Genomic DNA, 24,672 nt, shown 5'->3' with positions numbered 1-24,672 from the left:
AAAATGCAGTTTAGTACCACTCAATAGAAAGATGAACTATTACCAGTTTCCAGTAAAATATTATGCGATTTTGAAATGTACAGAAAACAATAAATACTTTATTCAAAAAGAAATACTACTGGTATTCTAATTCAGAGACCTAACTTCATCTCTATATACAGAAATTTTTTGTTTAATTGAAAATCAGTTTATATGTGTTATGTCTCAGCCAGGGTTTTTTCCTTAGCTTACATTTATTTTCCTTTTTTGTGTCTTCTTTATGTATTGTGAAGTATTATTTCTCTGATTTGTTTATGTTATTCTGTTTATTTATTTGCTTCATATGTATTATGTGTTCTTGTTTATTTCCTTGTGTTTTGTGGGTGGAACCCCAAGAGGTGGGGCCATCCTGATGTCACCACTTGAGGATCACCCCAAGCCTATACATTTGAAGATGAGAAGCAGTTCACTGAATGTTGTTTTAAGAGTGCATTTTTTTGGTAAATATTTGATTTTTCTATTGTATTTGATTTTTCTGGTTCTTGGATATTTTTCCTTTTTTTTGTTGATTATTGGATTATGTTTTCTGACTTGTTTGTTCTGGGTTGTTTTTTAGGCAAATCCTTTTTGCCTTGCTGCTCTTTTTGTTATTTTTAACAAATTCTTCATCAAGATCATTTGTTGTACTTGTTTCTCAAGCCAAATATTTCCATGGTGTTGTTTTCCCATGAGAAGCAATTCAATATATTTTAGGAAATCTAAAAATGTAACAGCCTGTTCCCCATTATGGAGGCCTCGATAGGCCTGAAGCCAACCTCTGAATTTGGGTGGCCCAACCCTGTAAATGGCGAGGCCTATATTGAGGAAGGCCAGTAAGGTTCTGGTCCATTTTTTGGACTCTCTCACCCACAACCACAATAGTAAGGGACAACTTTGGTTTTTATCTTGTTATGGTGATTTTGAAAAAAAAACTACATCCTCTATGGACTCTTTTGGTCCTTCGCAATTCTAGAAACAAAAGGCTTAGACTGAAATAAGTAAAAATAACATTTTAGAATAAGCATTTAAATTGAGGAAGTGAATTCTCTTCTCTCTTTTTCTATTCTTTCTTTCTATCTATCTTTATTTATTTATTTACATATTTTTACTATTATGAAAGTGCTACTCTGCTGACCTAGCTCTATTTCTCATGGGTGGGGGTCGATTTGTTTCAAACCAGTTTTGTTTAACTTGACTTGCATGCATGGAATATTTTTTTAATTGAAATAAAATAAAATAAATTAAAAATGAAACAGGTTGTCTGTAAATAGAAATAAGTAGTCTTAAACTACAAATGTTTTCAGGAATACAATTTCTGAAATTAGATGCATCACTCTGAGGTCATGGTTGAGGATTAATTATCCATCCATCCATTATCCAACCCGCTATATCCTAACTACAGGGTCACAGGGGTCTGCTGGAGCCAATCCCAGCCAACACAGGACGGAGGGCAGGAAAAAAACCCCAGGCAGGGCGCCAGCACACCCCAGCTTAAAACTGCTTAAAACAAAATGTTTCTATTTATTATCAACCAAACACACAGTAGAACTAATGCTCACTCAGTTATACACAATCAGTGAACACAAGACACCTTCTAGAGCAATAAACTTTATAGCCTCAAAACAGGTAGATTCAGAAACATACCAAAATGAAACTATAATGCATGCAGAAACAAGAATGGAGTACTTATTGACAGACATTGCTGTGAAAGGACTTGATATCAAGAAAACAGAGCGTTGCACTATGCATACAAAGACTTTGATTCATACTAGAGATGCTGTTGTAGCACAGCAGAGTCCAATGTACCCAGTTATTAAAGGAATGAGAGCTAGAAAGTTAACAGTTTAGTAGTTGGTCTTTAGCCTTGATTTAAAAGTTACAAGTGATTAGGCTTCACAAATTGTGCAAAGCAGGAGGTCCCAGCAAGAAATAGTCAGAAAACTGAATGAACATTCGTCACAAACTGCACATTTATGTTTTTGGACTGCATAACATCACCCACCATGACATGTTAATAGCAAGGGTTTATGCAGACAAAGATTCTCAAAAGAAACATGAAAAAGTAATTATTCCACGGTAACTGTAATATGAGACAGTATTTGCATTGAAAATATATTTACTAACAAAATCAAAACTAAACATGGTAATGGAGAGCACAGAAATAACACAGAGTGTACAGTTTTTCTATTTGTTATGAAAAGATCAAAAAGTAATTATTCAGTAATTACTGCATTTCTCGCATTTCCTTTCAACCTACACTTACCCAGATCTTTGTAGACGCAGAACACACATGAAATCCATGTATTCCAAATAACAATATACTGTATTATTATTTACCCTATACAATTCTAGACACATCACACACATATAAGGAGCTTCAGTTGGGGGAACTTTTTGCCCACAAGGTGAGCTCTGTCAAGGTGGGGGATGGGACAGAAGGCTGCTTGCTGCTTGTGCTGATTGACACATTAACAATACAAAAGGCACTGATGGTAGAGGTACAAAAGGATTTTTGTAGGCTTCAGGGATTCTAGTGTTAAATAATTACCTAATGTAATTATTCAGTTATGGTAAGGTTTATTGTGATGAAATTTTTTAATATGCTATTTTTTGTTATATCATTTTTTGTATTAGTATTAACTTTAATCAGTATTTTCAGTTACTTTTATGAACAGTGGATAAAATGAAAATTAAGAACAGCTAATTTATAGAACCATAGCCTTTATCCTGTACATGTTGACTGTTTCTCCTTATAAATATTGAGGTAGAAGGATATTGGTATTGCAATTTTTAATCTGCAGTAAAACTACATCCAAGGTACTGTTAGTAATAGCACTCAAGCTGACCTCTTTTAGATTTTCTCAAAGTAAACCCCTTTGCACATATGTATTTGTAGTCTGCATTTCCCTTTATGTTATTTGCTTTAATAGGCATTTCTTTTTCTTGTTAGTAATATAAGAGGGTCAACTAACATGTCCTCCACTTTGCCATCTCCAAGTGGAAACTGGTAGTTCTTCTTCAGAGTCGGTGATAATTTGTGCACTGTACTGCTTGATTTTTTTTCAAAATAATGTAGCAGTTATTAGATTCATAGCTAATTCTGGAAAACATTTACTGAAACAAATATGTCAAGTTTTGACTAATATCACCTTCAACTGAAAGTGAAATAAGATCTCTCAATATGTTACCCTTTCCTGTGTCTGAGTGGATTCCTACTAACATAATCATTGGCCACAAGACTCTGAAGCTGATCATTAAGAAAGTAATTTTCATTACAGTATCACAGGGAGTAGCAGTTTATGCCAAAGGAACCAAGCCTGAATAGAAAATCAGTCCATTACAGAGCACAGTTATCCACACACAGCTAGCTATACCTACTCATACAAGATTGATACAGTTAGCTTCACATAATCATGTAAAAGACTTAGGAGAACACCAGCATCCCACACAAGCACATCATGATTAATAAATACATTCACAAACTAATTTGTGCAAGTGCATTCTACATTTATTAAATATTACACACAATACACTGCTTTAGCTGTGACAGCAATTTGAATCAGGACTTTAGCACTTGAGAATGGATGTGGGTGAACTGAATGGGATTATGCATCTTTTGATGCAGATGCTGAAAAGATAAATGCTGATGTATTCAATATGCAGCTACGCTTCTCACAAGAGATGTTCTGATTCTGAATACCTACTAGAACCACTGCAAGATTAACTCTGTAAGAAGCAACATTCTCGGTCTCTCTGATTCATGCTCTAGCAATACCTCATGATAAAACTAGTCCTTTTAACTATTTTCAAATGTTCCTGTCCTTTAGATTGTACACTTTACTAAAATGGACACTAAACAATCGGCCATTATTCAGTTGATTCTCCTTATATTTCACGTTTTCATACTGTATTTTACCTCCCTGACAAACTGTTCATTACCATAAAACCAATATAAGGTTTTTTGACATGCATCCCTGAACATACCCTTCGATTCAATGGAACCGTTTACTAGACATCCCTCAGATCAAATTGCCCTTTACAGAATGGTGGTAGACATTCAAATCATCATTGAACTCTGAAAAACTAAGCTAAAAAATGAATATTTCCTTAAAAGCATTACTCTCATCCATCCTTCTAAAACTTATCCTCACTTAAGGACCAGCCTGTTTACTTGATGTCCTTTGTAAAGCTTAATTCTTTTTATCCCTTTATTTGAAGACAAAACATTACAACAGAACATCCCTCTATAAAACAAAAACATAACTCTTTTTATAGTATTTACAAAAACAGTAATACACACAAAAATGAGGTGCCTCAGCTATTTACTAATATTGCCAGTGCCACTAAAGGATATTAAAATCAAACTATCACTGAAAAGAAAGCTTATATCACAAATACACTGTAGAAACTTCATTTTACAGTAGTTTTTAGTTGTCTGTCATCATTGTAAAGTGTCCACTGCTGCTTCACATGAACAGTTTTTATTTGACTAAAAGTGTGAAATACTGTACATAAAGTGGCAGCAAAGATATGCAAAAAAACAATAATAATCCTTGATATTTGTTTCCTGGTTACCAACAAGAAGAGTCACTAAGGCCGGGGTTTATGCTTCACACGAGGCAACATGTGCTCCAGTAGACGCTACTGCTACACAAGTGTTATACTGTCTATACCTATGTGCGTACTTCATATAAATCTGGAAGATTCTACCAGTTGGCAGTGCGAGATATCATCATGGTGAGAAAACGTTCGGCTTCTCTGTGTCATGAATGGCCAGAAATATCCATTAAATTCTGAGGATACCTTGCCAAAGTATCTCTGAAAAGGATGTTTAATGATTACATCCATCAATCTAATCCATGGATGAGCCCATTCCAGCAAGCATCGGTGAGAAACAGAAAAAATCCCTGGACAGGACATCACCTCATTGCAAGGTGAACACAAGCACACACATACACTAGCGTTATTTTAGTGTCACCAAATCCCCAAACCTTCCTGTCTTAAGAAGGAAACTGGATCACACTATGGGAACACATCAGGAAAACATGCGCACTCCAGGAAGGGAACACCAGGGATGTGACTCCCTGCCAGGCAGCAGCGCTACCGCTCTGCCACTGTGCCGCCCCACATGTGTAATTATTAACAGTATTCATTATTTAAATGACTGTGATGACATACATACTTTAATGCATTTCATCATGAAAGTGATATCAAGTATAAATCTAAGGATCCTAAATGTGCAGAGAGCTGGAAAATCAAAAATGTAATCTGTTTTGTGTGGCGATTGCTGCTGTCAGATCAGGAGGAAGCTCCAGAAGCACGTAGCGATTAACAACTGGAACAGTTTTAAGAAAATGTTTACGACGGTCTGCTTTAATTATAAAATAAACTACAAGGTTAAAGTGGACATTTCGAGAGTAAAGGTGAAATTTCCACTTTAATCACAAAATACACAAAATACACCTTTTCACCGTGTCATTAATTAATTAATAAAAAACCGTAAAGTGAACATTTCCTAGACTGTTCATTTTTAAACATGGTACACACCGGCAAAGATCAGGGCTGTCTTAAATGATCTCTGTCTCTCAGTCAGCAATTGTAATATGAATATACAGTCAAATGATCAATCAAGACCCCAACTTTGTGATGAAGGCAATTGTGCCCATCATCAATATGACTAAAATGTTTTTCAGAATGCTGATTTTTATGTACACCTTTATATAATCTATGTATATTAGGGTCAAAATATATCAGAAGTAGGGATGCTCTGATTGATCGGCTAATTGTCACTTAAAAAGAGAATCATTGAACGGTAATTTGACCAATCGCAAAAGCCAATTGTTTCAGCCCCTGCTTTTCTTAGCTTTATGATAATTTAATTGCAGTGCTCGTTTATGGAATTTATTACACTATATGAGCAAGGACTGTGTTTTTTTTTTTGCAGCAAACTTCCTGCAGCTTAAACAAACAGCAGCAAGTCGAGGCTTCTTTTAGCAGTACAGACTCTTACGTACAGTATATCAGAGAGCAAGAGGCGATTAGAATATTAGCCTTAACATTAAAGAAAGTGGAGTAATAAACTGAGACAAATGAATCAGAGGCATAGTCCTTTGAGTTAGACAAACGGCAAGAAAAGCTACTTTAATGCATTCAGTCCTTTTTATTTCGTCCTTTAAATTAAAACGGACACCGTTTCAGTTTGGACAGCAAACCTGAGTGCAAGTGCAGTTGGAAAAAGAAAAGGTAAAGAATTGAAGTTTCTGCTTAGTAAACAATAGACTTGTTAGCTTAACAGCAAAATGTATCTTTTATTTATAAACCTGTTCAGCATGTTAATCTGGCATGAACGCTTAATACATTTGTTGCTTTTTTTACAAATACAGCATAACTTTTGGTAAGGAACAAGTACTATATACAGTAATTAAAATGGTAATACATATTTATAATTACACATCAAGAATTCCGAATGTCTAGCTGATACACTGAAGGAAAAAAGCACCACTGTATAAATATAGTAAATGTATATTTTAACAGCAATAAACCTGTACTGCAATCAATTATTTAAAACGATTAAAACCTATAAGTTCATGTATATTTACTTTTAAGTAATGTTTAATTGACAATATCAATTAATTAATTGTGTAAGAAATATATATATATAATTTTTTATGTCATAAGAGAAATGGTGAAAGCTACTTTTTAAATTAAGGCCTGCTTCAGATAGGTATATCTCTCTATATATTCACGAGAAAATTACTTAACGGATTTAGATTGGTGTTTTTTCTATAATTTTCTTGAACATTCTGGTTGATTTTGTGACTTCTCTCTTTGCTGTATTTTTCATAGTTAGCTTGCGGTACCAATTTATTTGCGTGAATCCAAGAGACACAAAGTAGGCTATGGGGAGTTGGGCGGGGCACTCCTCACTCACACACCAGCCTCGGGGCATTCCTTACGTCCGCGAAGCTAGTGAACGAGAGAACTACTTAACAGATTTTGTTCATTTTTTTTTTCTATAATTTGCTTGAACATTCCGGCTGATTTTGCGACTTCTCTCATCACGATAAGAATCACATTTCACTTGTAGAAGTGATATATTCTTGTTAATCCGAGACAGAGGCTGCAGGCTGAGGGGAGTGGGAAGCGTGATGTCAGGAATTGGGAGCTATTTACTTGAAGAATCGCCGACTTAGTAACCCTAAACACAACTTTCTAGCACCCTCTCCAACCCGTCATTCCCTGGGTCTCACCCCCCTCTTACCACATCAATCAATACCCCGCTATCAGTCTTCTGTGCTGTACTCCGCCCTCCCTCAATCGGACATAACAGTCACTTTAAACAAAAAAGGCTTCAACCTGCCTGGGACGCTACAATACTTTCGAATTTTACTGCTTTCATATTCTTTACCTTTCTCTGCATGTGTATCGCGCCATCGTTTGGGCCTTTCGAATTCCAATGCTTTCATAATCACTTATCTGCCTTTTTTTCTCTCCAATGCTTTTGGGTCTCTTTTCCCAGCGCTGCTCTTTCTTCTTTGCTTAGTCTTTGATGTTTCATCTAGAACGTATTGTCCTTATATGCTTTATATGTGCTGTGTGGGCTATATGCCTTTACACGACTGTTTGGCTGGCTGTGCTCTCTTATTTGATATTGTTTGGGTCTCGCGGGTCTTTTAAGTGTCTTCTGAGAAGATCATGTCTCGTCGCCCTGCTTTTTTTATAATAGATACGTATTACAGATACATATTTTTGTACATATTCTATTAGTTAAAGTATGCATTTTAAGGAAATTGTATTTATTTTAGTATTTTTATGGTCACTGAGCAATAAGCCTATAGAATTTCATTTTGATAATTAGAAATGAACAGTTAACACCTGTGGTCTATAGGTAATTATAAAAATACTTAGTTTAAAACATTTTTAAAGGGATAAAGTGAAAAAAAAGGAATCAGTATCTCAATCGGCTGAACAAGTAACATGAAATCTGGGACTGGTATCGGCCTTAAAAATTCTGATCGGATCACCCCTAAGCAGAAATAATTACTATTTATTTTTGTCTTCGTATTAATCACAACACGGTATGGTGCTTAGTTTGAATGCTTATCTTTCAGTTTTTGGCTAAAGGGCAAAGGTGAGTACAATATTATGTACAATATCAGGAAAGCTAAGTGTAAAAACTATGAATGGGATAGTCCTGAGGTTATGTAATTTTAGAAAAAATTAGAGAAAATTTTTTGAGATTAGTTCTACCTGTTTTAACTTTTCCGGTAGGTTTAGGAGAAAGAAAATAATTGCACCTGATCTTTGTTCTTCTCTTCTCATCTTCTATTTACTTCCACAAGTTTATGTCCTTTTTTTGTTTGAAGTTTATTTTTATAAAGAATATTGTCTTTTTGAATTTTGTGAAACGAAATATCCTAGGGAAAAGCATATAAACTAGGGTATATAAGTCTTTCTATATGGAAGACTTATAAGTCTTTTTATTTGTAAGTGGGATTTTCTTTTAAGAGTGTTGGATTCCTGTAATGTTGCAACATGCTCCTATAAGAATTCATCGTGAAAAATAACATGCAAGGTGTCCCGCACATGTCAGTACTGGTTTGGTGATTATCTGTTGTTTATAATGTGATGAACTGGTGCCCTATCCAGGGTTTGTTCCAGCCTTGCACCCTATGCTTGCTGGGATAGGCTCTAGGCACCCCAATCAAACCCCTAAACCCAAACCCTGGATTAAGTGGGTTAGAAAATGAGATGACATATATACATGGTTTGTTCTACAAAACACATGCAGGGTATGATTATTACAATAGCTTTATTAACCTTATTAACTGAAAAGAGCGTCACAATGGCATATTGCAATCAGGTACAATCTCATAAGAGATTGTATTTTATAGTAAAATGCTGTGGTTGTAAACACGTTATCCATTTACTTTTCACTCCACAATATCAGCAGTACTTTTTACAAATAATTATCATCTGCTCATTTCAATTTATATTTTTTTAGCTAGAGCAAAGGAAGATGGTAGCTTAAGGGTTTACTGACTGTTACAAGTAAATTATGAATGAATTCAGGCTGTTCTGTGGGTAAATGTAGATCAAATCCCTGTTAGACAGGTGTACTTAATAAACTGACCACTGAGTTCTCAATAGCATAATTAACACTGCCAAGAATAAATTGCATAAAATAAGTGTTTTGAGCCAATTCCATTAACTTCTCAAGTACATAAACTCTTCTAGCAGCAAAATTGCCCAGGTGTGAAGAACAATTCCTTTTTTTTTAAACAGGAAGATTATTACTGCACTAGAACAAAAATAGCACAGCCACAATCACAAGCACTTACATCAGCGACACAGACTGAACAGAGAATAAAAGTAAGCCCTAATAGCTTTGTTGCATTATGTCTCCTTGAATGTAATACTCTTTAGAAACATAAGGCAATACAATTCTCAAAGCAATATATGCTGTATACACAGACTGGAAGATTCACCAAAAAACTCTGTTGTAGATATGGGGGTGGGACACAATGATTAAAATTATTTTCCCCCAAAGAGGGCACAAACAATAAGAGTATGATGGATGTGCTAAAGTTTAAATGACAAATTAGCATAATAATTGGTAGTATTTAATACAACACTCAAAATTAAATTAGCAGTTGTGAACATGCTGTTTAGAACAGATCATTGTTCATACCCTGTGGTGTTTATACCAGTAAAACAAAAATTTGATTAAAAAATTGCAACAAAAGACAGAAAAGGTTCTATTCTAGATTACATAATATCACATTAAACAAACGTTTCATTCACACACCAGGAGTACACTTCCAAAAGGTGTAATACATTTCCCAGGAAGTACGCGGTTGAAAAAAATAAAATATATTAACTTTCTGTGCTTAGAGAGAAAGCAGATAATGAGCATGTGCCTGCAGCTAGTATACTTACTTATGAAGTGCTATCTGTAGTTCCAAATAAATGACAAAGGTAAGCTGATTTCTGAGACACTTGAGCCTGACCAAAAATGTAGACTACTATGGAAGATCATCCATGCCAAAATTAAAGGTAATTTAACATGTTAACTACATTGCAATGGTACATTTAATTTTGGCACAGCTTTTCAATTCTGAGTTTATTGCTTTTCAATTCAAGACCATGCAACAATCACGCCAAAGCTGATTGTAATCAAATGTCTAATTGGCATCAATATGTGGGGAAGAGGTCTCAACAGTTGGGGCAAGAGGTGTTTCAGTCACAAGTGTGCTCAGCCTGTACTGAAGATTGTGAACAGGATGTTGATAAGGCAAGAAAATTAACTTTCATTTTACAGGCAGAACCTGGCAATACAAACGGTTATTTCATTCTCTTCCATGTCATCTGGTTGCTGGAAAGGGCCAGTTTAATAAAAGCAGCAGCAGGAGAATTTTCTATTGCTATAGTAACATCCTTAGAATGCTCATGTCCCAAATAAATGCAGAAATATGATTATGTATGCGTAGATCATAAATCAGGACATCTGTACACCAATATTCTCCTAAATATGGTTTGTAAATGCCTGCAGATGGGGATGATAGTACCAGATATTGTTAAACTTTTTGATATATTGGTGAGGGATATTACAAAAAGAATGGAGCAATATGATATAAGGCAAGTATAACACATTGTTTAGACAACTTAACATAACAGTAAATGTTTCCAAGCAAGACCTAGAACATACTTCTCAACCTTTTTGGTAAATCACTCCACATTAATTAAAGTTATGTATGCCACCAGAACACAGACATTTTTAGAAGTTGAAAGACTCCAACTGTTGCCACCCCATGCCCCACCTTTTGACACAGATGAATCATTTCAAAACCTAATGTAATCAAATGACTAATGTGTGGTCTTTAATTAAAATACAATTTACTCACACCACACGCTAAGTGAAATAAATTACGTTTGCTTTTCTTTTAGTTATGACACGCAATCTAAGGAAATGATTTAAAATGAAATATGCTATTGTATTGCGTTTTAAACTGAATAGAAAATTTTGTACCATAGTGAAAAGCAATCAAACATGTGTGTGATGTTTTTAATTATGACTTGATAAAATTGCACAAACATTAAATGCACAACATGCATATGCATTGCACTGCAAAGCAATTAGTACAGTGAGTTGTATTTGATTTTGGCCTAAGCAATCTTCCATAGACTACTTCAGGAGCTGACTGGAATGCATTATGTGTGGTTCGTGCCAATTGTAATAAACACTTTAATATTAAAATCCAATAAAAATATAAGTAAGACAATACTAAATGTCAATCATTAACTTTATATTTTTTTAACTACTCTAACAAAATCCCATTTTCCTCTAACATATTCTTATCACCATTCTAAAAATGTGACGACCTACTTACAGTATGTTTGTTGCACTGAATATTTTGTGCAATGCTATTGTCTGTGAACATGATGACAGCGTTGCTATGGCCTGTAAGCATGCCCTTTTTTGTGGTATTTGATGCACTGTATTTTTGCTAAGGTAAGAGTTACAATGCATTTCTGTTATAATCAAAGCTATAATAGTGATGTTTGAAATCCATAAGTTTCGGAAAAAGGAATATAATAATTATATATAAACTGTGGCAATGTTTGATTCATTACTGAAGTGAAATTGTGTAACTTAAGGAAAAAAAACATAGGCTAACTATATGAAAATATAGTCCATCTCTAAAGAAAAGTTAAGCAAGGCTAACTTGTGAAGGGTAAACCCAACTACCCTGAAATAAAAAAGATGACCACTTTACCACTGCTCATTTGCCTTGCTTTTTCTTCACTGCACTCAGGAAAATTATGTTGGAGAAAAGACAGACATTAAGGGATTTTTAATCCAATTCTTAATTGGAAGTGATCAGCTTTAAACAGAATTCTAGCTTAGCATTGCTGTTCATTTTAGTTATACAACTTCAACTACTTTTTGTGCCTTGGGGTGGGAAAGAAAAATTTCACTGCTTACTAACTGTAAATTATTCTTTAAAAGGAACTGAAATCTGAGGGTGCCCCCTGCTGGATGCAGAGCAACATTCTGTTTCACATGTGTTTAAACAGCTATACACTACTGCATAAACAGATACATGTATCCAAATTGTTGATTCTTTTATTAGCATATATTTTTTCCCCCCATTTGTTGCTTCTGGTAGAAGATAGTCTAATGATATATAGTATGTATTCCCAACTCTAAAGTGCTTTACAACTCACCTGACACTAATAGCACCTATATAAGCATCTGCATTTCAACACTGACATTTTTTAATGGCACTATGCACATTAAATTTGGTACAACCCTTGCATATCAAAACATTTTTTACAAAATAACTTTGTGACTATTACTGTTATATTTGCTCTGCTTCGTGTTGCATCATACTGTATCATTATTCTGTAGATTTAGTACTAATATGTGACCTTGATTGTTTTCTTATCTAGAAATAAAAAAAAAAACAGATTAGTGAAAAGCAAATAAGTTGAGTTTCCAGTCTCATTGCAGGAATTAACAATGCAGAATGGTATAGCTATTTATGAAATATATTTAAGCATTGTATTTTTTGCAATCAATAAAATCAAATTTAGATCAAGTTTCCTCAGCAGGTCTGACAATCAGAGCAGCCTTTTAACACTTTCTGACAGTGTCACAACTATAAAACTAATGAAAAGTGGACATATGATTCTACCAGATAACCGGCTGAATTTCAAATATGCATCTCCCTATTATAAAAGAAAATCTTGAGAGGAGTCTATTGCCAAAAGATTTTTTCAAGTACCGCCCTCCTTTCAACCATTTACGGTTAACGGCCCTCGCCCACGTTCCTCTCACCTCGTATTTGTGTAAATGCTTTTGTCAGAGACAGTTCCTGCGCTCTCAGCTCTTATAAATTTTTACGTTTTCCTCACTTTAAGTTCCCAATAAAAGAAGACTTATTATGTCCAAATCTTAATGAAGAATTGTATCCCAAAGTGTTAGCAGCAGAAGAAATGAGTACACAGGCAATCCTAGCACCGAGAAACGAAGTCAAACGAATTACCACGAAAAATTGTTAATCGGTTACATGGCAAATTGGTTAAATGCGTATCAATAGATTATGCTGAAACAGTTGGTGGTGATGTTGCGGAAGATGAAAACATCAACTTACAATATCCCATAGAATATCTACAACCGTTAACACCGTCCGATATTCCACCTGTCAAATTACTGTTGAAAGAAGGATGTATCGTAATGTTATTACGTAAATTATGTCTGAGTGATGGGCTATGCAATAAGACAAGATTAGTTGTATTCAAAATTGGTCGAACAATTCTGACATGTAAAATTTTAACAGGCGACAAAAAAGATAATGTAGTACATCTTCCACAGATAATATTAGACACCAAAGGAGATCTTGATATGCCATTCGAATTAAAACGTTTACAGTTTCCTGTTAGAATAACTTTTGCTGTGACAATTAACAAATCATAGGGACAAACATTCAAAAAAGTTGTTTTATTTATTAAAGAGAAAGAAATTATATTCACTCACAGGTAGTCATACTTTGCGTTGTCACGATGTAAGTCAAAACACGGAATCAAAATTCAATGTGATATTGACGAAAATTTTATTAAAAAAATAGTTTTTACTGAAGTTTTATAGTAAAAGTGTAAGTTTAAAAAGTAAATAGTGTTCATTTCAAAGCCAAACTGAACGAAACATAATGCAACGAGTATTTTTTACTATGGTTAATTACTCACTGTAATGTAAAATAGTTAGGTCTATTGTGCACATGTAACAATTCCCATGAAAATAACAATCTGTTTAAATTGTACATCTTCTTCCCCATATGCGAGCGGCAGAACCACGAAGTGGCAGAGTCCCCTAGTTTTCAAAATTATCAATACTAACAGATATCATTATTCCAAATTTTCTCTAACATATTACTTCTATTTCTGTTTTTCTCAAACATACAAATAAAATACACTTCTGTCTCTTTTAAACAGTGACTCAAAGGTCTTGGCAAAAGCACTAGCTGAATTAATACTTTTTTATTGAATAAATATTTTGTACAACGAAGGGGTTTTTACTTGGCTCAAAAATAATATCCTGCATAAAACCTAATATTGTTGTCCTGAAGCTTCATTTTATTTTAATAACATAAACCGCTCTAGGTTGTGGTAAACTACAATTATACCCTTTTCTACAACTCTTTTTTAAAGTTGTAACTGAAAGGCTCCCTATCTGTACAGTATGTGTTATTTTAAAGATTAATGGGAATTGTGAAAAGAAACACATAGCAAATAATCTCCTCATATGCAGATATGCTACTCTGTAGCACAAACCTAAATGAACCCCTTAAATGTATTTTATAAAAAACGAATGATTACCAAAGGTTTTCTGGGTACAAAATTAATTGGAATGAAGGCATATATATTACACAGTGGTATAAATTTGATTGGAATGAAAGCATATATATTACATAGTGGTATAAATTTGATTGTTTCTTTATGTTAACAATTTCACATAAACTTGTAGATGTTACCATAATTTACACATTCAAATATTTAATCTAGCAAAAAACTTACCCACATGATAACTCTCAACTCTCAATACTGTCAGACAAGGAGTACACTACTCTGCCATCAAGAGAACAGAGTATGCCACCCACTCCCAGTCTTTGGTTCTTATAATAATAAAACAAACAATTAATAAAAATAATAAAATAATAATACATTTTATTTATATAGCGCCTTTCAGTAGTAACTATCTTACCATAACCTCTTTCCAAGCTTCTCTTAAAGCAATCATTTAATCATTAAATGTTTTGGTCCCCATATTCTGACTCACTTATGAAAGGAGGAGAAGCAGGAATTGATGGAAAATAAGATTAGAGAAAACGGGCAAGAACCCTGACATGACAGATGAACTCAGTAATGTTGCAGCAGAGTTAATTTATACGTCAGAGGTCCAATCTGTTTGAGAATTTTGAAATGTTCCCTAAATATTTTCACAGAAACACACTTTAAGGGTCTGGCTTACTCTTGCCCAAATTGTTTTGAATTATTTAAGCAATTTGTGACATATGAAACTGAATGCTTGTAACCAAAAAAACACTCAAAAGCAGAGTACTGTGGAGCATCAGGCTTTAGAATATTCCTAAAATATATTATCTTCTTGTGGTAAGTCTATTATATTGCAATACAAAAGTGTTTGAAGCTCTTACCCTTTCCATTTGTTCATTCACCTCAAAATGGCATCTAGGAGTTAAATTTAATTTAATCCCAATCAATACACAAAAACTTGGCCAAACACAAGTCACAAACTGAGGGGTATGCTCGGACAAAATCAAAAAGGAAAACCACACAGTCTAATATTTCTGAAATACAAGTATTTGTGAATTAAGAAACAGTAGTATTTCCTTCAATGGCACTAAATAAGTAGCCTTCAGGAACATGTCAACAAATATTATGAAGGAAGATTTATGATAAAGTCCATAGAAATGTGTACTCACACGCTATGTGATATAGTGGGTCCACTCCTTAGAAAAAGGCGTACGATTTTTAAATGAATTACTTGGCCAGCTCGATCTCCATAGGTATGCTCCACAGAACAAAAAAGAAAGATCAGAATGAGTGTCATTAAAACAAAAATCAGGAAGACAGGAAGGACGAGCAAGCCAGCTAGTATAGGGAAAGGCAGTGCAGCCGTAGACCCTATTACTGAGCGAAGGATCAGCACTCTATGGGCAGATTGTCCTGCGATCAAGGCGGAGTATACTGTAGGGATCCGAAGCATGCCAGAGTGAGCAAGAAGGAAGAAAAAAGGATAACCGTACCCCAGTGGGCTGGCTGACATCGCTCAAGGCAGCCAAGACTGGGGTCAGGTTGGTGTGGACTGCAGCTGCTGATCTCACCACCAGCTGAGCAAGCAATGGGTGAGCTGAGGAGACAAAGAGGGAGTTGTGCTAGGCTTGTCTAAGAGTGAAAGGAGCAATGTTCTGATGACCGGTTTTACTTTCATTTTTATTCTGGATTTTAAATTCACAGACTTTACTGTTTTAAAATGATTATTTATTTATGGTAGATTTGCACTGCACTTTTGAACACCGATTTTGACTGTTTTTAATAAAAGCACTTTTATGTACCTAGACCTTTTTCTGTGGGAGTGTCCTCATCTGCTGGCTCATCCCTTAGATACGGTATCGGCGGTAGCAGATTCAAGAGGCTAAAATAGATCAAATGGGAATGTGGAGCCGATACCCACCATCACTCACTTCCACCTCAACATCATAAAAAATTGTGTCCATGATCTTGCCAGCACCTCCTTGGGCATGGAATTTCTTTTATGCAGGAACATGAACATGTTTCACTGTTGTTCAGATCCTGGGTCAAAGTGATGTATTCTAGTTTTACGTTCAGTTATGAAATGCTTCCTAAATTTCTAAGTATCTGAATTATTCAGCTTCAGATTCTTCTTTAATTGCATGTAGTAATGTTTCATTTCAGGAGCCAACAATTGGGGCACCCAAAACTTTGCTCATGTTTAATTACTGATTAAGAATGGAATCAACTGATGCATAACTAACCCCTATAGTATTTTCTCTCACACACACCATAATTGTTTGATTTCAATTACAATTCATTTCACAATGGCAACATTTTCTTTAGTTTTAATGTACAAAGCTAGCTAGACCTTGAGTCTTCTGCAAGAGACATCCTACATGATAAAATTTTACATTTCCTTTCTTTGTGAATGTTGAAATAATTTTGACAGTCTTTATCTGCAGTGTTGATAAATTAGACTACACAGGAAAAATTGGTGTAAGTTAAATTTCTTACTAAGGTTTCTGAAAAGGTGAAACTCATGTTTATCTATAACTCTCTAAAGACCTTAAGATTGTGAAAATGGCTGAAATTAATGTAGAATATTTCAATTTATGTGTAGGAAGAAAGAAGTAATTTCTATTTAAGCACTGATGGCAATGACATTGAATCAGACTGTCAGGATTGTTTTGATTTTTCCATGAAAATGGACCAAAAAAGTCTGTATTTTTACTAGAGTGAGATGGATGACTTAACAGACAAATCAAGAAGAGCAGTCTGGATAGAGTATGGATCGATTCACAAAGATCTAAGAAGTAAGCAATCAAAACAAATGAACTAGACAAGCTGGAAGTAGTATGTAAAATAAAGTCAATATCAAAGTCAAAAAGTTATGGAAAAAATAGACAGAAACTAGATTTCACAAACTAAAGAGCATACCTTTAATACTTACTGATCATGGCAATACATTCTGACTTCTTATGTTTAGTGACAACTTGGACAGTGGTGACAAGTTTGCAGTTTTCACTGAGCTGTGCCTAATCAATATGTTGTGATGTGTTGTATCCAGTTCGTTCTGTTAAAAAAATGAACTTGTTTTTGCTTAGTAAGATGATGTATTGTGTATGCATTTGGCACAAAGTTTTATTGTTGACAAATAATAGACTACTCTTAGATCATTAAGCTGACTGTATTCAATAACTGAAAATTGTCCCGATTCTGAATGTTTAATGCTGCTAAATTATTTGGAGCATCAAACACACAAAGAACTAGACAGACAGACAGATACTTTGTAAATCCCTAAGGGGAAATTCACATACTCCAGCAGCAGCATACTGATAAAAACAATATTAATTAAAGAGGGATAAAAACACAGTGCAAGTTAAAACATGCAAAGTGGAGAGTGCAAGGCAGGTATAATAGACAATAATCTTGTATAGTGTTACCGTTTACCAAACCCCAGCTCCCCCGGCGGAATTGAAGAGTCCTCAGTCTGTCAGTGGAGCAGGACAGTGACAGCAATCTGATGCTGAAGCTGCTCCTCTGTTTGAAGATGATACTGTTCAGTGGATGCAGTGGATTCTCCATAATTGACAGGAGCCTGCTCAGTGCCTGTTGCTCCGCCACACATGTCAAACTGTCTAGCTCCGTGCCTACAATAGAGCCTGCCTTCCTCACCAGCTTGTCCAGGCGTGAGGCGTCCCTCTTCTTTATGCTACCTCCCCAGCTCACCACCAAACTAAACTTTGGTTGAACTGACAAGCTTTGTTCATTTTGATTAAACTAGAGTGAGGCATACATGCCTAATAATTAACCTTATACATATAGCAGTTTCTGCTATTGAATGAGTATTATTTTTGTTTGGTTATTTAATTATTTGCAGACTTTAACATTTTCAGATTAATTCTGATTAATTGGTTTAACTAAAGATTTGCATTTAAGAAAATCTTTTGGTATTTTCACAGATTAGTCTAATTGTGAGTGTTGTCCTTATGAAGGACTTTTCAATTATATAGTAAACTAGCAACATACCCCCGCTTCGCAGCAGAGAAGTAGTGTGTTAAAGAAGTAATGAAAAATAAAAGGAAACATTTTAAAAATAACGTAACATGATTGTCAATGTAATTGTTCTGTCACTGTTGTGAGTGATGAGTGTTGTTGTCATTATATATATATATATATATATATATATATATATATATACACACACATATATACACACAAATACATATATATATATATATATACATACACACACACATATATAAACATATATATACATATACATACATATCTACATATATACACACACAGCTATTTCATATCAGTGCAATACGCTGTTTGTTAAAACGGATGACACCCGCTCTTACGTGCAAGTCTGCGTGGATATTATGAACTATCAGATTTGTTCAAGTTCTATTTAAATTTTAAATAGAAGGAATTTTTATTTAGTCGACAGAAATATCTTTGGTAGGAATGGTAAAACAGACAGGAATATTATTCCTGAATAAATCAACTCAAACCTTAAACAACTTATAATATTTTGCTCTCCATAAAAATATATCCTGTCTAAATTATACAAGTTAGAAATAAAGTAAACATTAAAAGAACAAACATTCAAATTTCTTTACTCTTATGTAATTTTATAAAAAATAAACTTAGATTTTAAATATCCCAAAAGATTTTGCTCTCCATAAAAATATATCCTGTCAAAATTATACAAATTCAAATATGAACATGCTGCATAACAAAACCTGGAAATATAAATAAAATGTGTTCCTTTCAGCAATAACAAATCAAATCATTCAGTTGTCTTTGCTCATATGTCATTTTAGAGCTGGACGCCTGGCATCTTTTTTTGGCCACAGGTTCGTTTCTGTTTGGTGTGAGGTTCTGTGTTGTGGAGATTCTCAGGATGGATTGCAGGTGCTCATCAGTGAGGCGACTCCTGTGTGCTGTTTTGTTAGTCTTTATCACTGAGAAGAGCTTCTCACACAGATATGTGCTACCAAACATGCACAAGGTTCGAGCCGCATGTAGACGGACTTTTTTTGTTCTTCAAAGTCACCAAAGCGCCGTGCAAACTCAGTGCGCTCAGTTTATCAGCAAAGTGCGATTTGGGAACACCGTAGTGACGACTTGGTTTAACATTACTTGGTAATAGGGAAAGTGGGGCAAGTGGTTGTGTCTCCCATAAAAGCAGCTCAATTGAAATCACTTTGTGATTGTGCACGGGTAAAACGTCCGCTGAAGTGTCAGATTCTTATTTAATTCTTCTGCTTTCTGTATCTTCTGCATTGCATTCAGGTCTTTCAGGTTACCCTGATGTTTTGTTTTATAGTGCCGCCTTAGATTAAATTCTGTAATTACAGCCACATTAGCTCCACAAATGAGACACACGGGTTCAGTAAACATATACTCAGCCTCCCATCGGTTTTTAAAGGCTCTATTTTCAGAATCAACTTTTCTCTTCAGCATCGTGTGAGCTAGCTTCGCAATAACTTGCAGCATCATAAGCTAGACTTGATTAACGCGGTAAGTGTTCGGCAAGGCAGCTGAAGCGCTGCATTATGGGATCTGTAGTTTATTGTGTTACCAGCGCTTCATATACCCGGCTTTAATAACAATAATACAGTATATAAAATGATCTCGGGCGGATATAATTACACGCCGGGCGGATGTGGCCCTGCCCTTGAGTTTGACACATATGGACTAAATAGAACTTGAAAAGATATATTTTTTCAAATGTGATCGCAATTCAGATAGAGTTGACGCAAGACTACAGCCTGCATGCCTCAATAAGTCATCCTCCCTTGCCCTTACTTTTTACCGCTCATCTAATGAATACACTGAGTATGGCTTTACCAAAACAATCACTGATGGCGAATAAAGTATCCATTATTCGAGTATGTAGATCGGGTTATATATATATACATATATATATATACCCGCATATCGCAGCGGAGAAGTAGTGTGTTAAAAAAGCTAGAAAAAGAAAAGGGAACATTTTAAAAATAACGTAACATGACTGTCAATATACAGTATTTGTTTTGTGAGTGTTACTGAGTGTTGCTGTCATCAAGGATTTGATTATCATTATTTCTTTCAATCAGGTTCATTTGTAGGATGTGTTGTGTTCAAGTTACATTCCGTGTTTGTCAATCGCTGTAAAGATGACAGGTTTCATTCATCGATTCGTTTCTTACTGCATCAATAAACAGCTCGTCTTCTTCTTTATCTGAGACCTGACACACTGCATGCACGGGTTTTTTACACTGTCTTCCTTTAGCGGACATTGACTTTTTCCAACGTGTGCTTTGTTTCCGCAGTAGTTGGATTTATGAATATGCTTGTATGTATGAGACACTTCATATTTTTTGCTGCCTTTTCAATTGTGTAATTCGGTTTTGTTCAGCTCTTTGGAACTGTTGCCTTTTATCTGTGCACTGCGTCAGTTCACGTGAGCCACTCGGTGTACATGCATCGAAGGTTCCCAGCTGTGCTGGTGCCATCTCGTGCTATGTCCATGGCTGTATTTAATGTTACCTTAGTCCTGGCACTTAAAACTTTCTCTCGCAGTTTCGCTGAGTTTGTGTCAAACACCACCCTGACCATCTCATCTTCCTCTCCATAAGCACAGTCCTTCACCCGTGAATATTTACCCGTGGCAGTTTGCTATTGGATTGCCGCTGACGGACGGCCTTATATGGGCAGGCACTAAATTACAAACGCCAGCGGCAGCCTGTCTATGAACTTAATTTAAAGTGTAGGTTTACATCGTGCTTTGTTTCCGAAGTAGCAGAACTCATGAATATGGTTGTATATGTCACTCGCCGCTTCTTATTGTTTCGCTGCCTTCTCAATTATATAATGCATGTTTTCTTCAGCGCTTTTGAGGTCTTCCTGGTTTTCTATGTACTGCGTGATTACGTGGGAGGCGTGATGATGTCACACGAAACTCCCCCACGGCGTTGAAGCTCATCTCCATTACAGTAAATGGAGAAAACTGCTTCCAGTTATGACCATTACGCGTAGAATTTCGATATAAAACCTGCCCAACTTTTGTAAGGAAGCTGTAAGGAATGAACCTGCCAAATTTCAGCCTTCCACCCACACGGGAAGTTGGAGAATTAGTGATGAGTGAGTGAGTGAGTGAGGGCTTTGCCTTTTATTAGTATATATATATATATATATATATATATATATATATATATATATATATATACACACAGTATATACACACACACACACACACACACACACACAAACATATATATACATATACACATATACATACATATACACTTCTTTCTACATATATATATATATAAACATACATATATATACACACATCCACATATATATACATATATACACATATACTCAGCAAAAAAAGAAACGTTTCAACTGTTTTTACTTTCAGTAAACCTAATGTGTAAATATTTGTATGAACACTAAAAGAGTCAACACCATAAGACATAAACTAAAAATGTTTCACAATGTGTCCCTGAATGAAGGGAGGCTCAAAATCAAAAGTACCAGTCAGTATCTGGTGTGGCCACCAGCTGCTTGAAGTACTGCAGTGCATCTCCTCCTCATGGACTGGACCAGATTTGTCAGTTCTTGCTGTGAGATGTTACCCCACTCTTCCACCAAGGCACCTGCAAGTTTCTGGACATTTCTGGGGGGAATGGCCCTAGCCATCAATCCAAATCGATCCCGCTCCAGGGTACAGGCCTCGGTGTAACGCTCATTCCTTTGACGATAAACACGAATCCGTCCATCACCCCTGGTGAGACAAAACCGTGACTCATCAGTGAAGAGCACTTTTTGCCACTTCTGTCTGGTCCAGCGAAGGTGGGTTTGTGCCCATAGGCGGCGTTGTTGCTGGTGATGTCTGGTAAGGACCTGCCTAACAACAGGCCTACAAGCCCTCAGTCCAGCCTCTCTCAGCCTATTGCGGACAGTCTGAGCACTGATGGAGGGATTGTGTGTTCCTGGTGTGACTCGGGCAGCTGTTGTGGCCATCCTGTACCTGTCACGCAGGTGTGATATTCGGATGTACCGATCCTGTGCAGGTGTTGTTACAAGTGGTCTTCCACTGCAAGGATGATCAGCTGTCCTTCCTGTCTCTCTGTAGCGCTGTCTTAGGCGTCTTACAGTGCGGACATGGCAATTTATTGCCCTAGCCACATCAGCAGTCCTCATGTCTCCCTGCAGCATGCCTAATGCACGTTCACGCAGATGAGCAGGGACCTTGGGCATCTTTCTTTGGGTGTTTTTCACAGTCGGTAGACAAGTCTCTTTAGTGTCCTGCGTTTTTAGAACTGTGACCTTAAATGCCTATTTTCTGTAAGCTATTAAGGTCTTAACGACCATTCTACAGGTGCATGTTAATTAATTGATTATGGTTAATTGAACATGCATGGAAAACATTGTTTAAACCCTTTACAATGAAGATCTGTAAAGTTATTTGGATTTTTAAAACATTATTGTTGAAATACACAGTCCTGAAAAAGGGACGTTTCTTTTTTTGCTGAATATATATACACACATACATATACAGTACAGTATATGTATGTGTGTGCGTGTATGTATATATATTTTGAAATAGTTTTACTGTCAAATAATGCAAACAGTACGCGACACATGTTTCGCCCTAATTCTGGGCTCATCAGGCATACACACTTACTGCGTGTGGTTCGTTTATTTGACAGAATGTAGATCGGAGTATATATACAGTATATATATTATATACATATATATATATATATATATATATATATATATACACATATATATATATATATATATATATATATATATATATATATATATATATATATATATATATATATATATATATATATATACACACACACACACACACACATCAAAATACCTGCGCTTCGCAGTGGAAAAGTAGCGTGTTAAAGAAGTTATGAAAAAGAAAAGGGAACATTTTAAAAATAACGTAACATGATTGTCAAGTGGGTAGCCCTGCTGCCTCGCAGTTAGGAGACCCGGGTCCTCCCTGCGTGGAGTTTGCATGTTCTCTCCGTGTCTGCATGGGTTTCCTCCGGGCGCTTTGGTTTCCTCCCAAAGACATGCAGGTTAGGTGGATTGGCGATTCTAAATTGGCCCTAGTGTGTGCTTGGTGTGTGGGTGTGTTTGTGTGTGTCATGCGGTGGGTTGGCACCCTGCCCAGGATTTGTTCCTGCCTTGTGCCCTGTGTTGGCTGGGATTGGCTCCAGCAGACCCCCGTGACCCTGTGTTCGGATTCAGCGGGTTGGAAAATGGATGGATGGATGATTGTCAATGTAATTGTTTTGTGATTGTTATGCTGTCATCAAGGATTTGATTATCATTATTTCTTTCAATTAGGTTCATATCTGGAGGATGTGTTGTGTTCAAGTTACATTCCGTGTTTGTCAACCGTTGTAAAGATAACAGGTTTCATTCATCGATTCCTTTCTTACTGCATCAATAAACAGCTCATCTTCCTCTTTATTTGAGATATCACACACTGCATGCACTGTTTTTTTTTTTACACTGTCTTCCTTTAGCTGGACATTGACTTTTTCCACCATGTGTTTTGTTTCCACAGTACCTACACTTATGAATATGCTTGTATGCGTCACTCGCTTCATATTCTTTTGCTGCCTTCTCAATTGTGTAATGCATTTTTTGTTTAGCGCTCTTTGGAGCTGTTGCTTTTTGTCTGCATACTGCGTTCACAGTCAGTTCACGTGAGCCACTCGGAGTACATGCATCGAAGGTTCTCAGCTGTGCTTGTACTATCTCGTGCGATGTCCACGGCTTTATTTAATGTTAGCTAAGACCCGGCACTTAAAAGTTTCTCTCGCAGTTTCACTGAGTTTGCATAAGCACAGTCCTTCACCCGCGAATATTTAGCGGCAGAGTGTTTCTATTGGATTGCTGCTGACAGACGGCCTTATATGGGCAGGCACTCAATTACGTGGGAGGCGTGACGATGAGGGAAGCAACTCCGCCTCACATGGCGACCGAGCTGCCGGCTATGGCCGGTATATATGTACATAAGTAGGTTCCAGTTATGACCGTTACGCATAGAATTTCGAAATGAAACCTGCCTAACTTTTGTAAGTAAGCTGTAAGGAATGAGCCTGCCTTCTACCTACATGGGAAGTTGGAGAATTAGTAATAAGTCAGTGAGTGAGTGAGTGAGTGAATGAGTCAGTCAGTGATTTTAAATACCCTTAGTGTAAGGGAGAATATGCTGAAGCTGCTTAAGACACCTAGCTCTTTAAAAACTATTGATGCAATTAGCTATTTAGGGTCACAAAAATGCCAGTAGATGTA

The 24,672-nt window shown here is 35.9% G+C and overlaps 1 protein-coding gene across 2 annotated transcripts in view; it reads right to left on the bottom strand.

Annotated features, from left to right (window-relative positions):
• LOC120535484 (chromodomain Y-like protein 2) overlaps positions 1 to 24,672 on the bottom strand; it is a 349,666-nt gene that overhangs the window by 53,674 nt on the left and 271,320 nt on the right. The gene's annotated exons all lie outside the window — the stretch shown is intronic.

The sequence above is a fragment of the Polypterus senegalus genome, chromosome 9, assembly GCF_016835505.1.
Source record: "Polypterus senegalus isolate Bchr_013 chromosome 9, ASM1683550v1, whole genome shotgun sequence".
Classification (NCBI taxonomy): domain Eukaryota; kingdom Metazoa; phylum Chordata; class Cladistia; order Polypteriformes; family Polypteridae; genus Polypterus; species Polypterus senegalus.
Note: the sequence above shows the minus strand (reverse complement) of the source record. Positions and strands in the feature narration are given on the sequence as shown.